General features: G+C 38.1%; 1 long non-coding RNA gene across 1 annotated transcript in view; it reads left to right on the top strand.

Annotated features, from left to right (window-relative positions):
* LOC128640515 (uncharacterized) overlaps positions 1 to 4,857 on the top strand; it is a 38,123-nt gene extending 33,266 nt beyond the window's left edge. Inside the window, exon 2 of the long non-coding RNA XR_008399354.1 lies at positions 4,730 to 4,857. This is a non-coding gene — a long non-coding RNA (uncharacterized LOC128640515). The remainder of the gene's footprint in view (positions 1 to 4,729) is intronic.
* Positions 4,858 to 6,000: the final 1,143 nt, after the last annotated feature.

Below are 6,000 nucleotides of genomic sequence, written 5' to 3' on the forward strand. Positions count from 1 at the left end.
TAATTAAATAAAAAAATCCCCCCAAAATAATAAAATTCTCTACCCTATACTAAATTACAAATAGCAAAGGGCCTTTTGTGGGGCATTGCCCCAAAGTAATCAGCTCTTTTACCTAAAAAAAAAGACAATACCCCCCCAACATTACAACCCACCCATACACACCCAACCATACTCTAAAACCCACCCAATCACCCCTTAAAAAAACTAACACTACCCCCTTGAAGATCACCCTACCTTTAGCCGTCTTCACCCAGCCAGGCACAAGTGGACCTCCAGAGGGGCAGAAGTCTTCATTCTATCCGGGCAGAAGAGGTCCTCCAAGCAGCAGAAGTCTTCATCCAGACGGCATCTTCTATCTTCTTCCATCCGGAGCGTGTCCATCTTCAAAACAGCCGGCGCGGAGCCATCCTCTTCAAACGAAGTCCAAGCGAAGAATGAAGGTTCCTTTAAATGACGTCATCCAAGATGGCGTCCCTTGAATTCCGATTGGCTGATAGGATTCTATCAGCCAATCAGAATTAAGGTAGGAAAAATCCTATTGGCTGACACAATCAGACAATAGGATTGAGCTCGCATTCTATTGGCTGATTGGAACAGCCAATAGAATGCAAGCTCAATCCTATTGGCTGATTGGATCAGCTAATAGGATTGAACTTCAATCCTATTGGCTGATTGGATCAGCAACTAGGATTTTTCCTACCTTAATTCCGATTGGCTGATAGAATCCTATCAGCCAATCAGAATTCAAGGGACTCCATCTTGGATGACGTCACTTAAAGGAACCTTCATTCTTTGCTTGGACTTCGTTTGAAGAGCATGGCTCCGCGTTGGCTGGATTGGAGATGGACCCGCTCCGCTCCGGATATATGAAGATAGAAGATGCCGTCTGGATGAAGACTTCTGCCGCTTGGAGGACCTCTTCTGCCCGGATCAGATGAAGACTTCTACCCCTCTAGAGGTCCACTTGTGCCCGGCTGGGTGAAGACGGCTCAAGGTAGGGTGATCTTCAAGGGGGTAGTGTTAGGTTTTTTTAAGGGGGGATTGGGTGGGTTTTAGAGTAGGGTTGGGTGTGTGGGTGGTGGGTTGTAATGTTGGGGGGGTATTTTCTTTTTTTTCTGGTAAAAGAGCTGATTACTTTGGGGCAATGCCCCGCAAAAGGCCCTTTTAAGGGCTATTTGTAATTTAGTATAGGGTAGGGAATTTTATTATTTTGGGGGGCTTTTTTATTTTATTAGGGGGATTAGAGTAGGTTAAATTAGTTTAAAAAAATGGTAATTATTTTTTGATTTTCTGTAATTTAGTGTTTGTTGTTTTTTGTACTTTAGTTTATTTAATTTAATTGTAATTAATTGTAGGTAGTTTAGGTAATTTATTTAATGATAGTGTAGTGTTAGGTGTCATTGTAACTTAGTTTAGGATTTATTTTACAGGTAAATTTGTATTTATTTTAACTAGGTAGTTATTAAATAGTTAATAACTATTTAATAACTATTCTACCTAGTTAAAATAAATACAAAGTTGCCTGTAAAATAAATATAAACCCTAAGCTAGCTACAATGTAACTATTAGTTATATTGTAGCTATCTTAGGGTTTATTTTATAGGTAAGTATTTAGTTTAGGGGGGTTAGGGTTAGGTTTAGACTTAGGTTTAGGGGTTAATACCTTTAATATAGTAGCAGCGACGTTGGGGGTGGCAGATTAGTGGTTAATAAATGTAGATAAGTGGCAGCGATGTTAGGGACGGCAGATTAGGGGTTAATAAAATTAAACTAGTGTTTTCGAGGCGGGAGTGTGGCGGTTTAGGGGTTAATATATTTATTAAAGTGGCGGCGATGCCCGGTCGGCAGATTAGGGGTTAAAATTTTATAAAAGTGTTTCCGATGTGGGGGGGGGGGGGCGCGGTTTAGGGGTTAATAGGTAGTTTATGGGTGTTAGCGTACTTTGTAGCACTTTAGTTAAGAGTTTTATGTTACGGCGTTAGCCCATAAAACTCTTAACTACTGACTTTTAAATGCGGTAGGAGTCTGGACAGGAGAGGGTCCACCGCTCACTTCTTCCAAGACTCGTAATACCGGCGTTAAGCAAATCCCATTAAAAAGATAGGATACTTAATTGACATAAGGGGATTTGCGGTAAGGTCGAGTCATGGAAGAAAAGTGAGCGGTACACCTGTACCTGCCAGACTCGTAATACCAGCGGGCATTAAAAAGCAGCATTGGGACCTCTCAACGCTGCTTTTTAAGGCTAACGCAAGACTCGTAATATAGCCGTAAAACTTTACACTTATTTTGTCAATGTTTAAACAGATAATGAAACTTTATAAAATGAATCTACATGTTATTCTCAGACTAATTTTTTCTTTGAATGAATTATTCTATCTAGCATTTATTTAGTGTTTAATGTCCCTTTAAGTTTCATGCTTTCTGGTTTTCTAATAAGGGATGTTAGGGATTCTAAAAGAACCTCAACCCCTTATCAAATACCTACTAGCATGAAACCCAAATATTTTCTTTCATGATTCAGAAAGAGAATATAATTTTAAACGACTTTCTAATTTACTTCTATTATCTAATTTGTTTCATTCTCTTGGTATAATTTATTGAAGGAGCAGCAATGCACTACTACTGGTTTCTAAATAAACACATGTGTGAGCCAATGACAATCTATATACGTGTGTAAAAAAGTCCTGACTGACTGAATGACTGATTGACTGATCAACGCTCAGCTCAAATCGTTTAACCTAGGAGCGTGAAATTTGAAAGGTACATTGTTTTTATGACGTAGGTAGGTACGCACTAAGATAGGATTTTTGGAAATGAAGTCCCTAAGGGGGTGAAAAAGGGGGAGAACATTTTTATGAGGATATTTATATCTCAAAAACCAACAATGTTACAGACGTGAAAATTGGTATTTAGATTCTCCTTGAAAAATAAAGAAACACGTGTTTTACCATTTCCCCCAAATCCACTTAAGGGGGGTCAAAAGTGTGGGGGGTAATTTATGAGGATACCTATATCTCAAAAACCAACAATGTTATTGATGTGAAAATCGTTATTTAGATTCTCCATGACAAATAAAGAAACAGGTGTTTTACCATTTCCCCAAAATCCGCTTATGGGGGTCAAAAGTGGGGGGTTTGCTAATTTTTGAGGATACCTATATCTCAAAAACCAACAATATTACAGACGTGAAAATTGGTATTTAGATTCTCCTTGACAAATAAAGAAACACGTGTTTTACCGTTTCCACAAAATCCACTTAAGGGGGGTCAAAAGTGTGTGTGTGGGGCGATTTATGAGTATACCTATATCTCAAAAACCAATGATGTTACAGATGTGAAAATTTAGATTTAGATTCTCCTTGAAAAATAAAGAAACACATGTTTTACGATTTCCCCAAAATCTACTTAAGGGGGGGTCAAAAGAGGGGGGCTGATGTAAGAGGATACCTATATCTTAAAAACCGAGAATGTTAGAGATGTGAAAATTGGTATTTAGATTCTCCTTGACAAATAAAGAAACAGGTGTTTTACCATTTCGCCAAAATCAAATAAGAAGGGTCAAAAGTGTGTGTGTGAGGGCTAATTTATGAGGATACCTATATCTCAAAAACCGATGATGTTACAGACGTGAAAACTGGTATTTAGATTCTCCTTGAAAAATAAAGAAACATGTTTTACCATTTCCCCAAAATCCACTTAAGGGGGGTCAAAAGAGGGGGGGGTTGATTTATGAGGATACCTATATCTAAAAAACTGACCATGTTACAGACGTAAAAATTGGTATTTAGATTCTCCTTGAAAAATAAAGAAACACGTTTTTACTATTTCCCCAAAATCCACTTAAGATGGGGTCAAAAGTGTGGGCCGCTGATTTATGAGGATACTTATATCTCAAAAACCGATGATGTTACAGACGTGAAAATTGGTATTTCGATTCTCCTTGAAAAATAAAGAAACAAGTGGATTTTGGGGAAATGGTAAAACACCTAAGGGGGTCAAAAGAGGGGGCCGATTTATGAGGCTACCTATATCTCAAAAACCGACGATGTTAGAGACGTAAAAATTGGTATTTAGATTATCCTTGAAAAATAAAGAAACAGGCGTTTTACCATTTCCCCAAAATTCACTTAAGGGGGTCAAAGGGGGTGGACTGATTTATGAGGATACCTATAACTCAAAAACCGACAATGTTACAGACGTGAAAATTGGTATTTAGATTACGAGAATAAATGAAAACTCAAGAAGTTCATGTCAGCGAGTGTGCAACCCGAACGGGCACACACGTGAGGACCCATGTCGTTGTGAGTGGTCAGATTTTTCACTATTTTTTACAAATCACAAAATCCACATGAGCGAAGCCGCAAGCAACAGCTAGTAGGTATATATATGCTGCCACAAATCAGCAGCTAGAACCTAGGTTCTTTGCTGTTCCTGAGCTTACCTAGATAAATCTTTCAGAAAAGGATAACAAGAGTAGGAAGCAAATAAAGAAATAGAAGTAAATTGGAAACGTGTTCAAATTGAATTCTCTATCTGAATCATGAAAGAAAATGTTTGGGTTTTACATCCCTTTAATGCCTAGTTAGGACATGTTTTAATGGTTACCACAGTGATCACACGCAAATTACATTGTCATGTGACCCTTCATTCAGAAGAGGAGATTACCTGAATCTAAGAAGGAAATTGACCCCTGATTTGAAATTGATGGATGTCTATTTTTTTTACAGATGATGTCCCATTCAAGGGGTCAAAGAAGGAGCTTGCCACTTTCAAATGAGATCCCATCTACCTTCTATACCAACAGTGTTGACTACATGTGATTTCGCATAAAACCTGTATATGAATAAGTTGAAAAGTATCATAGTTGTCATTATCATGGTTGTCATATGACAACTAAAGGCTAACAGAAAATCGTATTCTGTCTATTTTCAATATTTTTAAATCATCAAGAAGCAGCGTTTTGTACATTTGAGTGGTAATTGTGCTGGGCAACATCTTTACTAACATCCTTGCATGGGCTTTCAGTATACATATAATTTTGTGCTTTAAGGGACATTAACCTCAGAATGTTTCTTTCATGATTCAGAGAGAGGCATCTACTTATCAAGTCGTCAACTTACTTGCATTCGACGGGACCAATACGCTCGCCTGACATCACCTAACATCGCTGCCGCGGACCTGAATACGTTCTCCAAAGTTACCAAAAAAGCTGTCAAAAAGCCATGCACCAAGTACGGGGCGATGAGCAGCGGACTGTTGTTAACTAACAGTGATCGATCTCGCTACTCTTCGGCTTTTTCCCAGCTTTATTGGTACCCTGTCACTAAACACCCACACTATACTATACTGTTTACCCCCTATACCGCCGCTCCCGGAGCCCACCAACTCTAAAAAATGTATTAACCCATAAACCGTCACTCCTGGAGTCCACCGCCACCTACATTATACTTATTAATCCCTAATCTGCCCCCCCTACACCGCCGACACCTACATTATACTTATTAACCCCTAATCTGCCACCCCCTACACCTCCGCCACCGATATTATATTTATTAACCCCTAATCTGCCCCCCTACACCGCCACCACCTACATTATACTTATTAACCCCTAATCTGCCCCCCTACATCGCCGCCACCTACCTACATTTATTAACCCCTAATCTGCCGCCCCCAACATCGCCGCCACTATTTTAAATTTATTAACTCCTAAACCTAAGTCTAACCCTAACCCTCACATAATAAATATAATTTAAATAAATCTAAATAAATATTCCTATCATTAATTAAATTATTTCTATTTAAAACTAAATACTTACCTATAAAATAAACCCTAAATTAGCTACAATATAACTAATAGTTACATTGTAGCTATCTTAGGGTTTATTTTTATTTTACAGGCAAGTTTGTATTTATTTAACTAGGTAGAATAGTTATTAAATAGTTATTAACTATTTAATAACTACCTAGCTAAAATAAATACAAAAGTACCTGTAAAATA

The sequence above is a fragment of the Bombina bombina genome, chromosome 1, assembly GCF_027579735.1.
Source record: "Bombina bombina isolate aBomBom1 chromosome 1, aBomBom1.pri, whole genome shotgun sequence".
Taxonomy (NCBI): domain Eukaryota; kingdom Metazoa; phylum Chordata; class Amphibia; order Anura; family Bombinatoridae; genus Bombina; species Bombina bombina.